This window comes from Natrix helvetica (genome assembly GCF_964273705.1).
Source record: "Natrix helvetica genome assembly, chromosome: 3".
Taxonomy (NCBI): domain Eukaryota; kingdom Metazoa; phylum Chordata; class Lepidosauria; order Squamata; family Natricidae; genus Natrix; species Natrix helvetica.
This window is the reverse complement of record NC_138549.1, coordinates 63,103,956-63,116,073: the sequence shown is the minus strand read 5'-3', so window position 1 is coordinate 63,116,073 and position 12,118 is coordinate 63,103,956. Positions and strand designations below refer to the sequence as shown.

The 12,118-nt window shown below is 43.6% G+C and overlaps 1 protein-coding gene across 4 annotated transcripts in view; it reads right to left on the bottom strand.

Annotated features, from left to right (window-relative positions):
* RABGAP1L (RAB GTPase activating protein 1 like) overlaps positions 1-12,118 on the bottom strand; it is a 204,148-nt gene that overhangs the window by 86,340 nt on the left and 105,690 nt on the right. The window lies entirely within an intron of this gene.

Genomic DNA, 12,118 nt, shown 5'->3' with positions numbered 1-12,118 from the left:
ATTTGTAAACCTTATATATACCTCCAACAGTGTACAGAAGAGTTCCCCAACCTCGGGGGGAGGGGGGGATGAGGAGAGGGGATGGTTCCGTATAATGGTGGGCACGTGCACACACACGCACAGTGGACAAGTGCATGTGCATGCCCAGCTCCATTTGCATGAGCCATTGCTCATGTAAATGAAACATGTGCACCCATGCTTGCCTGCTGCTCGTACAAATGGGGATGCGCACACGTGCGATCACCCACCATTTCTGCAGCCCAGTTCTGAAAAGTTCAAGGCCCAGTAGTGGGCCGTTGCCTGGAGGTTGGGTACTGGTATATAGTACCAAAAGAGAAACAAATCAGCCAGTAAGTAGATATGTCTACAGGGAAATATAAACCGTCTATATTCAGAATCTAGGCACCCTTCCACATTCAGCATTTTCTCAGGAACTGTCACTTTTTTAGTCCCATTTTATATGATACCACAGTATGTATGTATGTATGTATGTATGTATGTATGTATGTATGTATGTGTGTATGTATTTGTGTGTGTGTGTGTGTGTGTGTGTGTGTGTGTATGTATGTATGTATGTATGTATGTATGTATGTATGTATGTATGTATGTATGTATATTTATATCCTGTCTCCTTTAGTTTACTCACTATTTTTTTTTCATCTTTCTTCTACCAAGACTTTTGAGATAACTAAAATTCTGGTTTTAATTTTAGTGTATGTGTCTCCCTACTATTTCAGTAAAAATAAAATCCCACATAATGCTTAAAAAAACAGTGTACAGCAAGGGTGTCAAACACAGGGCCTATGGGTTCGATGCGTCATGTGTTGGCCACACCCATCTCTAGTTTAGCAAAGGGGGGGAAAGTTGCAATATGCCATGTGATGACAACACAATGTTGCAAGTTTGACACCCGTGTGTACAGGTAGTTCTCAACTTGCAACCACAATTGAGCCCAACATTTATGTTGCTAAGGGAGAAATTTGCCCCATGTTGTGAATTTTCTTGTCACATCTGTTAAGTTAATCACAGCAGTTGTTAAATTAGTAACACAGTTAAGTAAATCTGATCCACATTGACTTTGCTCACCAGAAAGAGATCCATAGGACTACAATAGAGTAAAATTGTCTCATTTCATTTGAACTTTCCTGAGGCTGGAGGGTGGAGCTCCTGGCTGCGAGGGGGGAGTCAAAGAGATCCATAGCACTACAGTAGTGGCCCGCGCACATTCTGGGTTAGTGCGCTTGAGACTGTGATTTTATTTTACTTCAAAATGACCGGCTTAGTTCAATGTAATAGTTGTTTTGCACCTGTCTTTCACAGTACTCTTTTCAAATTTGGATACTGTCCCCTTTGGAAACAAATTACTAGACTACATAGACACATTACCTATCTCGAACCTCTAATCTGTGCTCTCCAAGCAGAAATTAGGTGCCCAATTCAGCCATTCCACTCTATGGAGATGCCACGCTACCAGCCCCCTCTACCGCAAAGATCCTGCAAGAGAAGAGCAGTCTGGACAGCTGTGGGATCTGGCAGGGTGAGAGCTGTGAACCATAAACACAAAGCTTTTGCTGTGTCCCAGCGTAACAGATATAGTGCTCTTGCTGACCTTAAAGGGAACACGAAAGTGACAGGTCAAGGTAGTTGTGATAATGATGACTCAAATAAACAGGGGAGCGTGGTCCAAAATGGAGAACTTACTTCGGAAAGGCAAAAGTGTGAATCAGGTATCACACATCAGTCACACAAAGAGAGCAAGGTATCCAAAAAGAGAAGTCACCTTCTGGTTGGTGATTCAATCGTAAGAGATGTAAATTTAGGAAAGGCTATGGAGGTTTTCGAAAGAGGTCAGGTATCTGCCAGGTGCTACTGCCAGCAGAGACAAGAGGCGTATTCTTAAGATAGTCAAGAATGCAAGTAAGGACTGTGATGTTGATGCTATTATACATCTTGGCACAAATGATCTGTCCCAAAAAGATGTACTTTCTGTGCAGAATGATTTCCAGAGCTTGGGGTATGAACTTAGTAGTATATGCTGTAGGCTTATCTTTTCAGAGGTTTTACCAGTATATAAGGAACCAAAAGGGAAGGGCCAGCGTGTAGCAGAGTTTAATGTGTGGCTAAAGAAGTGGTGTAAAAGGGAAGGCTTTGGTTTTATTAGTCATGATGTCTGCAGCTTGTCCAATGAAAAACTGTACAAAAGAGATGGTTTGCACCCATCCAAGAAAGGGACTGAGTTACTTGGCATTAAATTCACAGATTTTCTGGATAAATATTTAAACTGAACAGCGGGGACAGAGAATTAATTGATACAGAACATTTCTGTCTCCAGCAATCTAAACCTCATAGGGTTATCAGTGCATGTAACATAGATGTTTGTGCGGGTAAGATTATCACTCCTGCTGTCAAGCAAAACAAAGCATTTAATAGTGAGTGCCATACCATGTGCATGAATCATACAAGTGGCAAGAAAATAGGGGCAGTCAGGCATAACACAGGTTATGTAGACAGTAAACACAGGGTCAATCAAATGTCTACACACCAATGCACAGAGTATGAGGAATAAACAGGGTGAATTAGACATTCAAGTAAATGAGGGCAGATATGATATTGCTGCCATTACAGAAACTTGGTGGGATGAAACCCACAATTGGAACATACAGCTAGAAGGATTTAAACTATTTAAAAGAAATAGACCAAATAAAAGAGGAGGTGGAGTTGCACTATATATAAGAAATAACTATATCTCTACAGAAATAGAGCACAACAATGATGAGAACTATCTTGAATGCATTTGGGTCAATATTAAAGTGGGGGGGGGGGGGACGACATTGCCATAGGTCTATACTACAGGCACCCAACCAAGCAGAGGAAGTAGATGAACTTTTTGCTAGTCAGCTAACTAAGGTATGTAGGAAGCACACCACAATAGTAATGGGGGATTTTAACTACCCTGACATCAACTGGGAAACAAACTCTGCACCAAGTGGAAGATCCAACAGGTTCCTAACAAACCTAGCAGACAACTTTGTTTTCCAAAAAGTAGAGAAGGGAACAAGAGCATCGGCCATATTGGACTTAATTCTCACTAACAGAGAGGAAATGATAGGTGTTGAAGCTACAGGAAACTTGGGGGCAAGTGATCATGCAATACTGGAATTCAACATTATGCAAACATAAGTAATAGAACAAAGTCAAACTAGAGTCTTGGACTTTAAGAGAGCTAATTTCAATAAACTTAGAGAGAGCTTGGGAAGGATTCCATCGATGAGAATCCTCAAGGGGAAAACAACTCAAAAAGCTTGGGAAATTTTGAAAAATGAGATAATAAAAGCCCAGTCTAGCACAATAACAATGAAGAAGAAAAATAACAGCTCCCAAAGGAAACCAGCATGGCTGCATAAAGAACTGTCTGACAAATTGAAAGACAAAAAGGATAAATATAAAAAGTGGAAAGAGGGGGACATAACTAAGGCAGAATCAGGGATGGGTTCCTGCCAGTTCTAACCGGTTCAGTAGAAGAGGTTCCATAAATTTACCGTGCTGTTTAGAACCGGTTGGAATGCTTGGCTCGCTCCCCTCACCCGACATGATCTCCTTTCATTCTCCGTCTGCCTCATTCACTCGTTCGGGCAGCAGAGAATGAAAGGCGATCACATAGCCGAGGGCAAAGGAGCCTGCAGCCTCCTTCATTCAAACGTTCGGACAGTGGAGGGGGGCTTTCTCGCATGCCTTCTTTCTTTCTCCAAAGGCGTGTGAGAAAGCCCCCCCCTTGCCTGAACGTGTCCCGGAACTGCGCCGCGGGATAAGGCAAGAGTCCCGCCGCCGTGCCGGATTCAGCAAACCAGGTGGCTGTCAGAGAGAAGAAGGCAGCGCATGCCCGTGGGCTTGTGCAATAGCCGAATCCTCGTCTCCTGTTCTTCGCATGGGCTCCGGAGTCATCACAACCATGCAGAGCCTCGCCGCGGCTTCACGCCATAGAAAACATAGGTGCGTGCGCACACCCCTTAAATTACAGCCTCGGAGACTTCGTAACGGCGGGAAACAGTTGGGAGGGGGGCTTTGGTCCTGCTCTGGGCTGTAATTGTGTGGGGCGTGCGTGCACTTATATTTTCCATGAAAAATGCCCCTCCCAGGTACTTTTAACCTGTGATTGGAACACAAGGTGACCACAGTATGTGTATCTGTGCTGATGAGTGAGTGAGAGAGAGAGAGAGAGGCACACAGAGAGACAGACAGAGAGGGAGGAAGGGAGGGAGGAAGGGAGGGAGAGACAGACAGAGAGAGAGACACACACAGAGAGAGAGACACATAGAGTGATTGTGAATGAGTGAGAGACAGACAGACAGACACACACACGTACACAGAGAGTGACAGAGAGAGGAAGAGAGGGGAGAGAGACAGAGAGACACACAGAGAGATAGAGAGAGAGGGAGGGAGACAGACAGACACACACATACACATAGAGTGAGTGAGTGAGAGACAGACAGACACACATAGAGTGACAGATGAGTAAGGGAGGAGAGAGAGACAGAGAGATACACAGAGAGAGAGAGACAGAGAGAGAGAGAATGACAGACAGACACAGAGAGACAGAAAGAGAAAGAGAGGAAGGAAGGAAGGAAGGAAGGAAGGAAGGAAGGAAGGAAGGAAGGAAGGAAGGAAGGAAGGAAGGAATAAAGAAGATCTCAGAACCACTGAACTATATCTTTCAGAGATCCTGGAGCACTGGGGAACTGCTAGAGGACTAGAAAAGAGCTGATGTGGTTCCCATCTTCAAAAAAGGAAAAAAAATAGATCCAGGAAACTACAGACCTACCAGCTTGATCTCAATACCAGGGAAGATTCTGGGAGGAGGAGCTAGCGTCGCGACACCACAACGTGAGATCTTGGAGCTCCATGATCGCAGTCGATACTTTTGTCACTGGGCGGCCCTTTTGGACCTAAACCGTCCCACAGAGACAGTGACAGTGAAGAGTATGTCCTGCTGATCTCAGGGACATCGCAAAGTCCCTGATTGAGAGGAGAACTAGAAATTATTCCAGCATAATTTGCAAATAAATTATTTCCAAATCAGCCAATGTGATTGTTTGGTCTTTTTTTTTACATTTTGTCTCTCACAGTTGAGGTCTACCTATGATGCCAATTACAGGCCTCTCTCATCTTTTTAAGTGGGAGAACTTGCACAATTGGTGGTTGACTAAATACTTTTTTGCCCCACTGTATCTAGAATGCTGTTGCACAAGGCAATACAAAGCTCCTCAAATGCTGCTGCCAAATTGCAATTTTTGGTGTTAATGAATAAACAATTAAATAAATTGGGAGGAATCATCTTAGTTCCATTTCATTAAATGTTAATTCAGCTAAATATATTTTGGCCCAATCTACTTCATTGGTCTGCTGCTGCCTATTTGTAGTATTATGAACTCCAGAATGTCATCCAAAGGCCTGTTGTGTCTGAAACCTGAAAAGCTACTGTGCACCCTAATCTATATAGAATGTAACAAGTCTGGAAAATCTTTACTAAAACAAAAGAAACAATTAGAGGAAAACCCTTAACATTTATTATTAACTTCCTAGAATTATATATTTGTTTAAAATGAGAAATTACTCTGTATGTTCAGGTCTTGGTCTCCCAGCAATTTTTTTATAGCAAAACAATACCTCAATGTGCCAACAAGAATAAGTGAAGGGCACTTATTAAGAAGAAGGGCAATCTTTTTGGCACTTTGGTTATATTTTTGTAGGCATTCAAAAGATGTAGAAATCAGGGGTGTAGTAATCAGTTATGTTGTGGCCAGGCTGAATTGGACTTTTGGGGTGGGGAGGGTTAGTTAAGAGGCAAAATGGAAAGCAGAATATGGCTAATATTCAAAAAGTTATTTGTCTTTTTTTTCCTCAAAAAAAACCTGTTCACAAATAGGTTAGGACTATACTTTCCTTTTATCTTTTTGATAAATTATTAACAAACTGGCACACATACAGTCTACTAAAACATATTGAGGTTTCTCAATTATAACCACAATAAATTGTTTCTGATTTAGCAGAAATTGCTAACTTGTGAGTGTAAACAACTGGCCTCACATTAAACTGTTTCAGCCACAGGAGTCCAAGAAGCTGAAAATCATTACTTTCTACCAATTATTTTGGTTTCCTGGGGGAAAGGTATCTGTACTACACATGCAAGCAAGAAACCAGGTCACCAATATTATTTCATAATGTAGTACAACACAGAAAATCAATAATTTTACATGGTGGGCAAAAAGGCAACATTGCAGATTCTTCACCATACTTTCAAAAAGGAAGACTCCATTTGCCAGCCCCTTCTAAGTGCCTGGAAAGCTTCTGGGCACTTAGGAATATTAATTAATGAAGATAATATTCAATTCCCTTTCCAAATTGACATTTGGCCTGCACTACAGCAATGGGCTCCCTTCTGTCCTCACTAACACTCCGGGGTGAATCTAGCCATCTGGCCCTCACTTCTTAGATTAGAGCAGCAATTTTCAAAGTGTCCTGGATGGATCCTTAGGGGTCCTCAAAACCCTTTCAGGAGGTCCACAAGGTCAAGCTTTCTACAATTGAACTTGCTGAATGCTGGCTGGATGAATAGTCACTAAAAGAAATCACAGCAGTGCTACTTGCCAATAATATAGTAACTTGCTGACTTAAAAACCTAGCCCCGCAGCCCTGAAGATTGAATTAATATATTGTCTTCAGAATTGTACTTTTCCATATACAAATGGATGACTCTATAGACATGGCTGGATTTGTTGTACTTGTATAACTCATCTGATATCAGCATCAACTAATGATTGAAGATCTTGTTTTATGTGAATGCTTGGCAACAAACACAAATGATGCTGAAATATTCAGTGCCAAATAACTTTTTTTTGCATTTCATACTTTATCCTGAAACAACTGTGTGAACATTTGCACTGATGGTGCAAAAGCAATGGTAGGGAAAACTGTTTGCACCCTAGTATAACAGAATAACATATTGGAAGGGACATTGGAGGAGTAGGAGATCCTATATCATTTCAGACAAATGGCTGTCGAACCTCTTCTTAAAAGCTTCCAGAGAGAGAGCACCCACAACTTCTGAAGGCAAGCCATTCCATTAGTTAATTATTCTCACTGTTATGAAATTTCTCCTTAGTTCTAGATTGTTTCTCTCCTTGTTTAGTTTCCATCCATGGTTTCCTGTCTTGCCTTCTGATGCTTTGAAAAATAGATTGAGCCCCACTTACTAGCGGTAGCCTATCGAATATTGGAACACTGCTATCATATCTCCCCTAGTCTTTGTTTTCTCTAGAGTAGTCATACCCATTTCCTGCAACTGGTCTTCATATGTTTTAGCCTCCAGGCCCCTAAATATCTTTGTTACCTTTTTCTGCACTTTCTGCAGAGTCTTAACATCTTTTTTATAAAACAAGGCATAAAACAAGGCAATTGAAAAGACTGTTCAAATACTCCTCCCTTTTCCAACAACATATTTGTGTGAAAAAGAGTTTTTTTTGTATACTTCAATGAAAATAACATATTGCAGCAAATTGAACGTAGAAGTAGATATGAGAATCCAGCTGTCTTCTATTAAAGAAGATATTAAAAAAATTTGCAAAAATGTAAAACAGTTCTACTGTTCTTATTAAATGTGTGTTTGTTTTGGAAAATAGTTATTTTTCATTAAAATGTTATTTATGTTAACCTGCAATGGGTTTGTTATTGTTATTTTTAAATTAATAAATATTTTTAGATTGTATCAATTTTCATTTCTGTTATGGTAAATACAGTATCAATAGGTATAACTTACATTTTTAAAAAAACTCTTTGGGATCCTTAGTGGTTTTTAAGAATGCAAAGGAGTCTAAAAACTAAAAAAGATGAGAATTGCTAGGCCGGAATACCTATTGATTTAGTGGATATTAGATAATACCCACTGTCTAATAGGACAGAGGACACCAAGTTTCCTCTTTTGGGTGATTATTTCAGAGAATATTTCCTTATTTAAACAGAGAATCAGAATTGTCACAAGTGGGCAAAAAAGCAGTGGGAGCGAGAGCAACTTCTGACTTCCTCCTGGTTTCCCCACGGAATATCCTTGTGAGGAGCTGGCAGGGAACATCAGAAATCTAATTAACTCCCTCCCTCCCGCCCTCTCTCTAATTCCTGCTGATGCCCCCATTTACTTTCCTTGTGGGAAACTTTCAGGAAGAAAGTTACAATAAATAGAGAAGCAGGTAGGAAATTGCAAGTCCAAGGCCAGCCAGCAGATAAAGTAGCTGCTGCCAGGTGGAAGAGGGAATAAGGAAATGTGCAAGGGTACAGGTTGGGAAGAGTAAGCAATGTGGGTCAAGAAGGATGCATGGGGAAAGGAGGAGCTGACATTGCAATGACACGATGTGAGATCTTGGAGCTCCAATATTGCACTCGATACTTTTGCCATTGGACGGTCCTTTTGGACCTAACTGTCCCAAAGAGACAGTGACAGAGAAGAGTACGTCCTGCTGATCTCAGGGACATCGCAAAGTCCCTGATTGATCCAGGAGAATCTCTTTTTCCCGGCGACAGAAGCTCAGCCATTGAAGCTGCTGAAGTTGGGACAGCTCCAGAATGGGAGGAAAACGGAAAGAGAAAGGATGTCCATCTGGTGAGATAATCTTATTATTATAAAAGAGACTACCCCAAAAAAATATTAAAGCTAAATTAAATTTGAAAACAGAAGAGAACAAGCGGCGAAATTAAGCTACATTAGACAGTGTGTTATCCTTTTTAAAAAAAATTATTTTATGGATGGAACTTTTGCAAATGTTTCCTATTCTTTAAATTGAATTGATTAGTTTTTCTTCTTCTATTTTTTATATTCTTTTTTTTTTATACCTATTGATTAAAATCTTTTTCCTTATTTTTATAATGCTGGATTGGATGGGATTTTTTTGCTCTATTTAAGAATTTTGTTTTCTTTAGGCCTGAAATATAAAGAAGATATAAAAGGAATACAAAGAGGGCTGTAATAACAGAGGGAAAGGAAGAAACACTGCCATTTGGAGGCTGGAGGCTTGGAAATATTGTCTTTTCTTTTTTTCTCTTTGATCATTTGACTTTGCATTTCAAGGTTCCTCAGCTTGTTTACAGAGAGTGATAATGAGAAGAGCATAGGTTGTTTATACAGGTTCCTCAGAGTTGCGGACGGCCACCACCAGAGTGACCGGATCACCTATGGAGGAACGCTCACCACCCTCTTGGAGATGCTGGCCTTGCGTCATTGAAACAGGAGAAGGAACCACTGAAGATCCCTTGCATGCAGCCATGCCCAGGGAACAACTGCAATGCATGTGATCATTTTCCCCAGCAGCTGGTACAGATTGACGAGAGGTGCTGACTTGGACCTCCGGATCTGACTCACAAGGGATGTGATGCTGTCCATTCGCTCCTGTGTGAGGAACCCTTGGCAGGTCCTGGAGTCGATCACTGTGCCCAGATGCTGGATTCTGGAGGTTGGCTTCAGGTGACTCTCTTCCAGATTGACAGAGAAGCCATGTTGTTCGAGCATGTGAATGGTGATGCTGAGATCCCGACACACCTGCTCCCTGGATGACGAGATCAACAGGATGTCGTCCAGATAACAAACGAGTCTCACTGGACGAGATCGGAGATGTGCAACGACAGCAGCCAGAAGCTTGGTAAACATCCTGGGGACCAATGATAGGCCGAAGGGAAGAGCCTTGTAATGATAATGCTGGTCTGCAAATTGAAACCTCAGAAACTTGCGATGCGCTGGATGAATGGGAACGTGCAGGTACACCTCCTTTAGGTCGATTCACGTCAGGAAGTCGCCCTGCCTGATGCAACCCAATATGGTCTGAAGTGATTGCATCTTGAAGTGCTTGTACGTTATAATGAATGTTGAGTTTCTTGAAGTCCAGTATGGCTCTCACCCCTCCCGAGGACTTTGGGACCAGGAAAAGGATGGAACAGAATTCCCTCCTCTCCTGGCCCATTGGAACCTGCTCGATGGCCGCTATGTCCAGCAGATGCCTGATCTCTGCCTGCATTAGTTGACATTTGAGAGCTGACTTGGGGAGTGGGCAACGGACAAATGACCGTGGAGGGTCTGAGAGGGTGAGGCCGTGAAGGACTGTTTTTAAGACCCAGGTGTCCATCATTGTTGCCTCCCACTGGTCGGCATACAGTTGTAACCGGCCGCCTATGGGAGGAGACGGTCACTTATTCCTACGAAAGGTGCGGTTGGAATACCCGCCTTGGAAAGATCTGCAACTACCCTGTTGTCTATTTTTGTCCCTGAACACTGCCGTGCCCTGGGTACGATTCTGCATCTGGGAGTAGGAACGGTTAAATCCTCCAGAAGAGGCTGGAGGGTCTGCATTCTGAAAGGGCTGCCTGCGGAAAAAGGAGTAAGCGTTTCGGTCAATCTTCTTGGTAATGGCTGGTTCCCTCATTGATGAGGAAGAACCTTGCGTTTATCCTTGGATTCTATTAACACCGAATCCAAGGCCTCTCCAAAGAGCTTTCCCCCTTTGAAGGGAGCGGAAGCGAGCTTCCGCTTGGCCTTCATGTCCACCTGCCAGTGTCTAAGCCACAGCAGACGGCGCGATGTTACATTTGAGGCCAAGGCTCTCGAGGAAAATTTGGTGGCATTAAGGGAAGTGTCCGCTGAGTATTCAACTGCTGCAATTATTTTATTGACATCCTGGCACAGTCTGGTGTCATTCACTGGCAATTTGGATTGCAGCTTACAGAGCCAGAAGAGGGATTCCCTACTGAAATAAGAGGATGAAGAGGAGGCCTGCATGGCCCATGCGGTGGTCTGGTGAGTCTTATGGCAGGCCTTTTCCACCCTCTTATCCTCTGCTTTAATTCCTTCCAGCAGGTCAGCTGGAAGAACAGAATTGGAAGTGAAAGCCACTATGGAATCGTCTACCAGAGGAAGCTTCAAGAGATCCTCAATGCTGCTTTCCATGGAATAAAGCTTTCTGTCCACCCGGCTCAGCTGGTCATTGAACCTGGCTGAGCCCACTGCCACTGGATGACATCCAAGAACAGCTGAAGAGCTGGCACCAGTTCCTGGGGAGGGGTGTTTTCCTTGAAGAGGCCAGCACCTGGGTCCTGGGATCCAGAAGCCTCCTTACTGCCCTGCTCTGTGGATTCCTTATTAGACTGGCCAGGGAGACCCATCGGAGTAGAAGAAGCCCTGGCTTTGGTGAGGATAGCCTTGAACATCGAGGGCTTGAACAACCCAGAGAAGGCAGGTGGATTGGGGGCAGGATTTTTGTCCTCAGACAAATCCGGGGCCTCCTGAGCTCCTTCTTCTGCTTCGGATGCCTCGCTTACGACCGAGGCCAGAGAGGATGACCTCCCTGCCCAATCCTTAGAACCTGAAGCCTGCGTTCCAGGCTTGGGTCATGCCTGGAGAGGTAGGCTGTGGCCTAGCTGTCTCATTCCCTCAGCAATGCCCTGAGATATTGCATTAGCGATGATCTCTTGCATCTCATTGTACATATTGTGGCCCTGGTCTTCGGCTGGCCGACGGCTCTCAAGCCTAGGTGCAAGCGATGAAAGGTCTTCCTCATCAATGAGGGAACCAGCCTCCTGCACCGAATCTCCCCCTAGGGAACTCCCTGGGTGGGTCAGAGGAAAGATCGAAGTCCCCTTCCTCCACCAGAGATGGTGAAATCTCTCTATGAAAAGGAGGCAAAGTAGGCCCAGTGGTAACCTCTGCAGGAAGAGAAGGAGGCCATGCAAGTCTTTGGGCCTTCTGGATCTGCTTCTCTAAAGCTTTCTGGCTCCTCTCTGCTAGCTTCTGAGAGGCCTTGGACATCCTCTTAGGTTTGGGCTGTTTGCCCTTGGATGGGCACCCCTTAGCCACCCCTTTGCCAGCAGGCCCTGGCCTGCTACGTTTAGGGGAGGAAGGACCTGCTTGATTGATGTCTTCAGCTGCGCTGGTGGAAGCCATAGTAGCTGGACCAATCTGGCCAACACCACAGGACAGTTGTGAGGCTGAAATGGCAGGCAGTCAATTAAGTCTCAATGTCCTGGTCTCTGTCCGGGAACGATGGTGGTGAGGCTGCAGCAGGTCAAAATGGCATCTTTGACAAGT